The sequence below is a fragment of the Gossypium hirsutum genome, chromosome A13, assembly GCF_007990345.1.
Source record: "Gossypium hirsutum isolate 1008001.06 chromosome A13, Gossypium_hirsutum_v2.1, whole genome shotgun sequence".
In the NCBI taxonomy this organism is placed as follows: Eukaryota; Viridiplantae; Streptophyta; class Magnoliopsida; order Malvales; family Malvaceae; genus Gossypium; species Gossypium hirsutum.
This window is the reverse complement of record NC_053436.1, coordinates 64,583,213-64,595,069: the sequence shown is the minus strand read 5'-3', so window position 1 is coordinate 64,595,069 and position 11,857 is coordinate 64,583,213.

Sequence of the window (11,857 nt, the reverse complement as noted above, 5' to 3'; positions counted from 1 at the left end):
ATAATATGTTAGTCTTGGCTTTACATACATTCGGTCAAAGTGATAATATAAAATAAAATAATTATATTTGTTTAAAAATACTTCATATGAACGTATATATATATAATATTGGATTTAAATGTGGAATGATAAAATATTCTAGTTTAGTTAATTTTGTTAACATCATTGGGTTGTTTATTTGCTTATGACTTACTCTGTGTGTTATGTTATTCTTTTTTGATAGATTTTGGAGTCAAGCTACAAGCTTGGGGACTGTCAGCCAAGCTCATCACACTACCTACTATTTTGGTACCTCTATAAGTTAAATTCGAATTATGCCATGTATATGCTGAAGTGTGTTTTGAAAACTAAATTTTGGTTGTTTATAAAGCCATGCGAAAATGACTTAAATCTTTTTGTTTTAAGTTTATTAGATTGCTTGTGGTTTATGTACGTTTTAGTTAAAATGTTGTGTGCCTAGAATGCATGATATTGTGGTAGGCATTATATACTTGACAGGTAAGAAATTTGGGTATTCATGAACATGCTTTGGATATGGTCATGTTTGAGCAAAAAATTCATGTGAATTATGGATTAGTTAAATGGGTGAATATTATTTATGAAATATGCCTTGTTGTGCATTAAAGTAGATTAATGACTTTGTTATGGTATGAATAAATTGACCGTAATATAAACATAGGTATTTTAGGTTTTGAAAATGGTAAATAATTTTGGGTATGTATAAGGTTGTTTCGGCTATGGTAAGCATAAAGTAAAATATATGTGAATGTGTGATTGTACTAGGAAATTACGTTATATATATGACTTGATGTAATAGGTTGTTGGCTAAATTCGAATATGATATGAGTTTATTTTGATAAGGTTATTACATGACATATAAGGTGTATGTTTTGATTATATGTCTACTTACGTATAATGCCTTACCTTAGTGAATACAATTTGTATTATAAGTTGGTTTGAAGACTATTACTGTAATGTATATGAGACTTCAGTTATAAAATGAAATTATAGAAGATAGTTATAATCAGTTTGTAGTTTGATATTTGCTTGTCTAAATGTTATTGAATATGATGAATTGACTTAATATATTTGATACATAGTAAGAAATGTTACGTTCTGTATAAGTCAATATGTAGTTAATGTTTTGAAATTATAGAGATAACCTTCTCTAGTTAATAATTATTTTCGGTTAATTAGTTAAGTTATGCATGCATGTCTTTGGATGAATTTAAGCTGTTAAATTCGATTATAGTAGCTAATTAACGTTTGATCCAATAGTGACAAGTTGGGTATGTTATATGGAAACATTAATTTATTTATAATGTATTTCAGTAAATGTGCTTAACATAGATGGTTATAATACAATACCTAATTGTAGCATGTTAAATGTTGGAATATTTTATTATATAACATGTATATGGAATCAAAGGATGACTAGGTGAATAAAGACACGAGCAGCAATAAATATTAATAATTAAATGTGTTTATGTAATGAAATAGTGTTTAACACAGTATAAGACTAAGGTGTAATAAAGTTTGTATATCCACATGTATTTATGAGTTTGAATTAAAAATATATTCTACCCTCTGTATTAGTAATTATATTGGCTATTGATATTATCTTATATGAAAAAAAGTTAATGCAAATGTGTGTAAGTGAATGTTTGAAATTGTGTTTTTGATTGATAACATCTCGTAACCCTAATTCGGTGACGGATACGGGTTAGGGGTGTTACACACGACCATTCAACACGCCCGTGGGGTAGACCGTGTATCAACATGGCCTAGACACATGCATATGTGTACTCGTGTAGACCATTTAAAGGCTACTTTCCAAGCTAATTGTCACCCTCAATCATTCATACACTCAAACATATTTCATAGCATTCAACATGACCTATTTAAAACACTCAATTAACACCATGGCACTTTCACATCTTCATAATGTCATTCTATTACACATTCAATTAGTCACACCAATTGGAAGCATTCCACACCAATTTCATGCATAATCAAATTTGTTACCGTAACCTCAAATTACGCATTCATGTCTATAGTCTTCTTAAGTCATTAAGTCAATAATCAATTATGAGTCATATCACATGGCTATTACAAAATAAATCATCAACATCATAGGCCTTCACAATTTGGCCAAATAGCATGACACATATCACAAAATAACCAAGTCCCCTATACATGCCATGCTCAAAATAACAATTTCACTATACCCAATATTCTTTTGATAGTGTGATAGAATACTCCAACAGTTTTCGATCCTCGAGCTAGCTTGGCGGAACTACAAAGGATGGAAAGGAAAAGGGGTAAGCATTAAAGCTTAGTAAATGCACATGCAAATAATATGCAATGATAGTAAACCTTAATCATACAAATATATAATATCATAATCACAAAAATTATTAATCATCTAATTATTTTGGCTCTTTTATCAAGTGTTCATGTATATACTTTCTCATCACATATCATTCCTTATCAAGGCATTATTCATGGGTTTAGCGTACATACCTGTACTCATCGTAGTATATCATATAAACATACCTCTTTAACATGCCCTCCTCGGGACTTTCATCACATCCATTGCATTACTCGTTGAACACTCAGAATACTATTAGATACGCGAAAAACTTGCACATAAGTGCCACATATAATACGTAGCCAGAGCTACCTCATAACATGTAACGCTTGCAATGGATCTACTCACGGGCTTGCTCATATAAGCTATCGGTCAAGGTGTAGCTACACGAGATGCTCACACAAGCTATCAGGTATTTGACTCACTCAAGGATTACCTAGCCATCAGTAGGATACACAAGACTATTGCCTGGAACCAAATTACATGCATCGCATCCATTATGAACTCAGACCAACCCAATGACCTCGGATGCCACATGTATGGCATTCGTTATGAACTCGAACCAACTCAACGAGCTCAGATGCCACATGCATATCATGAACCCAGACTGACTCAATGAGTTCGAATTTCTTAATTCCTAGTGACGTGTCACTTGTTTCCTAAACTAATCCTAAGTTTCAAATGGCATTCTTTCTCATATACACAGAGCATCTCCATCGTACTTGCTCGTAACGTCGTGGATAACGACCAATATCATTCATACGTACAAAGTTACCATTAGGCATAGCGTACATAATATCGATAAAACATTTATCACATAATGTCAACACATCAAAATATAATACATTGGTCACATTAATTACACATGTACTTACCTCAGTACAAAATGATGATAATCGAGCCTAATCGTTGCATACTTTATTCTTTCATCGATTAAGACCCGGTTCATGTTTTTCTTAATAATCAAGTTTGAAATGTTGAACAAAACCCTAGCTATGACTATTGGAAATTTCGGCTAACACTTGGAAAGGATGAGCACATTTTTGCTTTGATTTTCCCTTTTTATTCTTTTAATTACCAAATGACCAAAATGCCCTTAGGGTCTTCCTTTCAAAATTTTCCTATGCATGCCCATTTTTGTCCAAAATTATAGAAATTGGCGAAATTGCTAATTAGAACCTCCTAATTTATAATCTAAAGCAATTTCATCCTAAAAGCTTATAGAATGCAAGTTTTGCATTTTATTCAATTTCGCCGCTAAAATTCAATTAGACATTTTATGCATAGAATTTCTTCATGAAACTTTCACATAAGCATCCATTCATATCATATACCTCACAAGAATCATATAATAATTATTTCTATCTTAAATTTGTGGTCTCTAAACCACTATTCTTACTAGGCCCTAATTCGGGATGTTACAAATTCATCATAATGTAATCTATTTCATATCACAAAACACACCATATCATCATCTCAAACCAAATCAACTCATAAAGCATTATATACATCTCACATAACACTTACCAAGCACATAATTCAAGTAAACTTAAATGGCTACATATACTACATTTACAAGCCAAATCTCATCGCTAAATCATGACTCAAAACATACTAAAATAACACTAGCCTATACATGCCATATACCATATATACAAAGCTTCAAAAGTACCAATAAGTTGATTCGATAGTGTGATGATGGTTCCCGTTGATCCCCAATGTCTGAGCTAGCTTTAATATTCTATAAAACAAAGACAAATAACACACAGTGAGCTTCATAGCTAAGTAAGTTCATACCAAATATACTCAACAGTTCATAATATACAAATCATCAATTAATAAACACTTAGTAGTTGCCATACTATCATTCAATTCTATTCTATGACTCTTTATCATATATATATACAAATTCATCAGGCTTCATACATATAGTATCAACTACCAAATAGGTATCATACGTACCTGTACTTTTTCGTATTTATTTATTCCATTTTCACTTCTTTTCTCAACACGTTAAATCATTTGAAAATCTTTCAATGCTCAAAGAACTTGCACACTTAGTGCATAAATGATTAGTCGAAGCTATAACAATATCGCACACTTAGTGCTATCGTATTAAACCAAAGCCATCTTGGTATTGAACACTTAGTGCCTCATACTAAGTGCTATTTATAGCCGAAGCTATTTTGTAATGCATACTAAGTGCCAAACATAGTCGATTTGTCATCGTACGTAATCGTAATCACATATATACAATTTATGCATTATTAAAGCATTAAAAACATAATTGTAACAACATTTATCATGTACGAACTTACCTCGTACTCAAAATTGACAAATCGGATTAATTACTCGATAACCTTTGATTTTCCCCGATCTAAATCCGAGTTCTTTCTTTCTTCATCTCAATTGAGCTATGCAGGTACCGAATGGATGAAAGCTTCAAAAACCTACTCTTTTTTCTATTTTCGGTCAAAGATGGATGAAAATAATATGAATTTTGGCTTTTATTTTATTTTAATTATCTTTAAAACATAGTTTACCATTTTACCCTTAATGAAAACTTTATAAAAGCATCCATTAAATGCCCATTTATGTCAAATTCCACTATCAATGGTCTAATTACAACATAAGGACCTTTCATTTAATAAGCCATGGCAATTAAGCACTTTTATCATATAGAATGCAACTTTTGCATTTTACGCGATTTGGTCTTTTTCTCAAATTGAGCTATTAAATGATAAAATTAGTTCACAAAATTTTCACACATGCATTTCACATACTGTAAACACCAAAAATAATATTAAAATAATTTTATGACATCAAATTTGTGGTCTCAATACCACTGTCCTAATTTAGCTAAAATCGAGCTATTACAATTTTAGCTAAATTAAAAGCTAAATCGGTATTTCTTCAAAAAATCTATGAAGCTCAGAAAGATGAATGTAAATTTAAAGTTAAAGGAATTCCATGTGAGAACATCCCTGATTCTGAGTTTCAAGTTGGAACCGATGATTGTTTAAGGTTCCGTAATAGAATCTGTGTACCGAAAAATTCAGAACTCATTTAGAAGATTTTGCACGAAGCGCACAATGACTGCTTATTTGTTCATCTGAGAAGTACCAAAATGTACAATGATTTGAAACAGTTTTACTAGTGGAAAGGCATGAAACGAGATATCTCAGAGTTTGTTTCTAAACGATTGATTTTCCAGCAAGTTAAAGCTAAACATCAAGTGCCATCAGGTTTACTGCAACCTGTGATGATTCCTGAGTGGAAATGGGATAGAGTTACAATGGATTTTGTGCCGGGATTGCCTTTAACTCCAAAAAATAATGATGCTATCTGGGTTGTCGTTGATCGACTAGCAAAATTTGCTCATTTCATACCGATACGTAAAGTACTCACTTGACATATTAGTTGAATTGTACATTTCTGAGGTTGTTTGGTTACACAGAGTGCCATTGCCTATTATTTCTGATAGAGATCCAAGATTCACATCACGATTCTAAAAGAAATTGCAAGAAGCCCTAGGTACAAAGTTGAATTTCAGTACTGCTTTTCATCCTAAGACTGACGGTCAGACTGAGTGAGTTATTTAGATCCTTGAAGACATGTTGAGATGTTGTATTTTAGAGTTTGAGGGTAGTTGGGAAAAAACTTGTCGTTGATTGAATTCGCATAAAACAACAGTTTTCAAATGAGTATACAGATGGCACCGTACAAAAGCTTTATACAGTCACAAATATCAAACTCTACTATATTGGATGAAATTGAGTGAGAAAAAGATTCACGGGGTTGAATTGATAAGAGAAACTGAAGAAAAAGTGAAAATGATTCGCAAGTATTTAAAACCAACTTCAGATTAACAAAAATCCTACGCAGATTTGAAATGTAAAGAAATTGAGTTTCAAGTCAGGGATCGAGTGCTTCTAAAGGAGTCACTATGGAAAAAGGTTCTTTGATTTGGTCGTAAAGGGAAGTTGAGTCTGTGTTTCACGGGCCGTATGAGATTATTGGACGAATAGGACCAGTGGCATATTGACTAGCTTTACCATCAGAACATGAAAAGATTCATAATGTCTTTCACGTTTCTATGCTACATCGATACAGATCCCATTCGCCACATGTGATTTCTCTGGTAGATGTTGAAATACAGGATGATTTGACGTATAACGAAGAACCAATCATGATTTTAGCTCGTGAAATCAAAGAATTAAGAAATTAGTGCATAGCTCCAGTAAAGGTTCTTTTGCATAAACATGCGATCAAGGAAGCTACATGGGAACCTGTAATGCCCCAAATTTGGGCCTAGGAGACATGGGCTTCACGTATCAGAGGAATTGGAACTTGTTGTGCAAGTGAATGACACAATTGCATGTTTGGTGTGGTGGTTAAGTGAATTGAGTGTGTTTGGGGATGTTTGAGAAGTCCTGGGTTCAAATCTTGGCTTTAGCAAAATTTTGGTTTTAGGTGAATAAAACTTGGATGCTTGGAAGTAGGCTTTTTAAAATATTGTGCTAAATAAATGACATAAGGAAGCATGTGGTCTAGTGGTTGTGGCGTCATTAAGGTTGTAAGGAAGCCTAGGTTCAAGTCTTGACTCTTGCAATTTATTTTAGTTTTTATCTTAAGTGAATCTGGACATTAGAACATATGTTTTATAGTTAATTGAGGATAAAATGTGACACAAAGAGCCTTGCAGCTTGGTGGCAAGTGGCGTGTGGAGCATTTGAGAGGGCTTGGGTTTGAAACCCATGGCAGACAGGGGATGATTATTTTGCTACTTGGGACGGCAAAAGTTTGAAGTGGATTTAGACTCTATTGTGTGAGAGTTTGATTTGGTCTTAGGAGTGGATCATGGAGAGATAAGGGGAGGATTATGTGGAGAAAATCGTGGAGTTTGATTGGGGGGAGGAGTTGGCCGAATTTGGGAGTCTATGAGTGCCTATTCGGTCATGAACTTAGTGTCGAATGGGATTCAGTCACTTTAGTTTCGGCATTTGATCCTTCTCTTCTTTTGGTTCTATGCAATTTCGGTAGCTGAGGTGTTTTATTGACCATTTGGGCTCTTTTGCTTTTATCGACATTTTTCTTCATGTTACACTTTTGTTACCTTACGGAAACCTCTATTCTCAACTTCTGTACTTCCGCTTTTTGCCGAAGCACACTACTCTTTCTCTCTATTCTTTTCTCTGTAGGGACGAATATACTTTTCACTTTCTCCTTCCCATTATTCTATTAGTTTGCCTCTCTATAGCCGAACCTTCCTTGCTTCATTCTTGGAATTTCTATTAACCATCTCCCTTCTTCCTCCCTTGTCCCAATCTAGGCCGAATATTGCACTCTTGTGGCGTGGTAGTGCTTTGGCCGATTCTTCTTTCCTTCCCCTCTATTGCTGATTGCTTTCGTACTCTGCTGTTGGTATATTGATTCGATATCTGCAAGTGATCCTGACAAAAGGGTAGGTGTCCATATTTCTTTGCCTTTTGTTCAAAACTGTTCTTTCCTACTCTATTTCTTGAAGCTGAATACCCTCCTTCTTATTCTTCGACTACTGTTTGGTTGATCCCTTCCTCAAGATATGTGGTTCGTTAGGTCTCTAGGTTCCTCGAGGTGTGACGAAGTGCAAGGGCTGCTTGAGCCATCAAACCCTTTTTTGCATTAATCAAATAAAGTAAGAATGCTACCTTACTTTTGGGTTAAGCCGAATATGTCTTTGATTCTATAAGACTAATATTTGTGGATTTTGGCCACATTTATGATCAATCCCGATTATTAAGATCTGTGTTCGTAGTGTAGATTTTTGGTAAGAAAGGTGTGGTTGATTTTAGCCAAGTGATCTTAAGGCAATAAGCCATACACTTTCGTTCAAGGTAAGGGGTGATTGTCGTTTTGGGTTAAGTGCTTATGAACACTGTTGGTTGTAGGACTAACTGTAAGCCCCTATAGGGTAAAATGACAGTAATTCCCCAGTAGGGTAAAATGACTGTAATGCCCTTATGTGTCATATGACTGATGTGCTTATGATTTTACATATATGATTGTACTGAGTATGACTTTGCATACACATAATATTTATTACATGGCATACTGCATGGGGTTAGGATTTTGATATGGAGGAAGTACTGTATTGGTGACTATGTCACAGTCACTGATACTGGTTGCTATGCCACAATTACTGATACTGGTGGCTTTGCCACATTCACTATTTCTGGCAGCTATGTTGCATTATTATTACTGGCAGCATTGCTGTGATATTGGTGCGCTGGCTGGGTGGGTCAATTTATATCCCCACATGGTGTGTTGGTTGGTATGGGTGGTGTGTTGGATGGATTTGGGAGGGATGCATAATTGCATTACACTGTACTGATACTATATTGGGCTTGGGTCCATATTGTTTCTGTATAGGGCTAAGGCCCAAACTGTACTGGTACTGAATAGGGCTTTGGCCCAGACTATTATTGAATGCACTGTTTACTGTTTGACTTACAGGGGATTACAAACTGAGTTTTCATAAACTGACCCTTTCTTTTAACTGTACAGGTAATCCTCAGCCTTAGACGGTTTGGAGCTGCGAGGGACTCGGAGGTGGCCACACGATTGCTGATGTTCTACTTTTGACTTTATTTACTCAAATTTCATTTTGGGTTTTTGGTTATGTTGTGGTTTAAACTTTTATTTGGGCTTTGATTTCTTACCTTAAACTGCTAGACTAGGAAAAGATGAGTTTTCAAAATAATAACTGGTTTCAAGGAAAACTCGCATTTAAAACTTCAAGTTTTCTAAAAGCTTCATTGATTTTATTCAGTTTAAGGAATCAACAGAGATAAATATGGCAATGGTTTTGACAAATTGATTTCAGTTAGGAACAACTTAATTTGCCGAATTTTCTCAAGCAATAAAAACTAAAAGGGTTTTAACTTAATTTTGAATTTCTAACAATAAGTCCTATTTTCGAAAAGTACTTCGATGTGACACGCCAAATTTGGCCATAACGTCTAGGCTAGGTTTGGGATGTTACATTTAGTGGTATCAAAGTCAAGTTACAAAACTCAGCTGTGGAATGGGTTTTAAAAATATTAGGAATTTTTGGAAAACTGTTCTTGAAATAGTTTTGGAAGGTTTACAAATGTGGCACACCGAGTCTCCGGCGCCAAATCTGTAAGTTCTTCTTTTACTGTAGATTGCTTGAACTAAAAGGTATTACTGAGGGAAAACTATAGGTAGTAGGACTATACTAAAAGTCTTTAGTTAGAATAGATTCACAATGTAGAAGATTGAAAACTGTTGTAAAATCTTGTTTTGCGAAAACAAACCCTAATTACTGTTGTTCATAACACATTCGTTAACAATTACTGAAATTATAAACTGATTGATAAGACTCTTAAAGCAAATAATACGCTATAACGATATGAGCTCTAGAGGTACTTACGGAAGGGGTATACGTGGTCGCGGTAAACGCTGATGAAGTGTTAGGGCTGGGTCTTCAGCATCGAGACACATGCCTGCTAAGGAGGCACCAGCTTCACCGGAACATAAGATGGTTCAGGAGACAGAAGTCAGGGTAAGTCCGCCAACTTCGGGTAGCAATAACCCAGAGCTTGGTACTGAGGCACTAACCCAGTTAATAAGGGAGGTGCTGGAGGAAGTTAAGAAGATTGGTGAAACACTCCAGGCTAGGTGTGTGGATTGTAAGAAGAAGAGAGATCGTAGTTCATTGGCTAGAGCCTCGTTCTGTGAAGCATGTTAAAGCGCATCTGAACTTTCCCACTTGTGAGCATTGCAGAATGCGTCATCTGGGAAAATACTGGAGGAAGTCAAGAACATGTCTCAGATGCGGGTCTAAAAAACATCGAGCTCGAGATTTCCAAATCACTTTTAAGTCAGGTATGTTTTGTTTGTGTCTGATGATTTGGACATAAAGATTGTATGCATGTGATGTCTATCTGCTCTTGTGGGTAGGTGTTTTGGGTGTGTGTAAGAGGTTCCAAGTTCAAGGTAAAGTGTGTTAGAGTTATTGAGATTAGAGTGCACAGCGAGAGCGTAATGGTGTAGTTGTTACACGACTACATTGCTAGTTGGAAATTTTGAAGACAAAATTTGTTTAAGGAAGGGTGAATTGTAACGCCCCAAATTTGGGCCTAGGAGACATGAGCTTCGCGTATCGGAGGAATTGGAACTTAGTTGTGCAAGTCAATGATACATTTGCATGTTTGGTGTGGTGGTTAAGTGAATTGGGAGTGTTTGGGGATGTCTGAGAAGTCCTGGGTTCAAATCTAGGCTTTTGCAAAATTTTGGTTTTAAGTAAATAAAACTTGGATGCTTGGAAGTAGGCCTTTTAAAAATAGTGTTAAATAAATGGCACAAGGAAGCATGTTGTGGCATCATTAATGTGTAAGGAAGCTTGGGTTCAAGTCTTGGCTCTTGCAATTTATTTTAGTTTTTATCTTAAATGAATCTGGACGTTAGCACATATGTCTTATAGTTAATTGAGGATAAAATGTGACTTAAAGAGCCTTCTGGCTTGGTGGCAAGTGGCGTGTGGAGCATCTAAGAGGGCTTGGGTTCGAAACCCAAGGCAGGCAGGGGATGATTATTTTGTTACTTGGGATGGAAAGAGTTTGAAGTGGATTCAGACTCTGTTGTGTGAGAGTTTGAACTGGTCTTGTGAGTGGATCATGGAGAGATAAGGGGAGGATTATGTGGAGAAAATCGTGGAGTTTGATAGGGGGAGGAGTTGGCCAAATTTGGGAGTCTATGGGTGCCTATTCAGTCATGGACTTAGTGCTGAATAGGATTCAGTCATTTTAGTTTCAGCAGTTTGTCCTTCTCTTCTTTTGGTTCTATGCAATTTTGGTAGCTGAGGTTTTTTTTTTCTACCATTTGGGCTCTTTTGCTCTTATCGACATTTTTCTTCATGTTACACTTTTGTTACCTTGCCAAAACCTCTATTCTCAACTTCTGTACTTCCGTTTTTTGCCGAAGCACACTTTTTTTCTCTCTATTCTTTTCTCTGCAGGGACGAATATACCTTTCACTTTCTCCTTCCCATTGTTCTATCGGTTTGCCTCTCTATAGCTGAACCTTCGCTGCTTCATTCTTGGAATTCCTATTGATCATCTCCATTCTTCCTCTCTTGTCCCAATCTACACCGAATATTGCACTCTTGTGGCATGGTAGTGCTTTGGTCGATTCTTCTTTCCTTCCCCTCTGTTGCTGATTGCTTCCATACTCTGCTGTTGGTATATTGATTTGATATCTGCAAATGACCCTAACAAAAGGGTAGGTGTTCATATTTCTTTGCCATACGTTCAAAACTGTTCTTTACTCTGTTTCTTGAAGCTGGATGCCCTCCGTTTATTCTTCAGTTGCTGTTTGGTTGATCCCTTCCTCAAGATATGTAGTTCATTGGGTCTCTAGGTTCCTCACATTGTGAAGAAGTGCAAGGGCTGCTTGAGTCGTCAAACCCATTTTTACATTAAT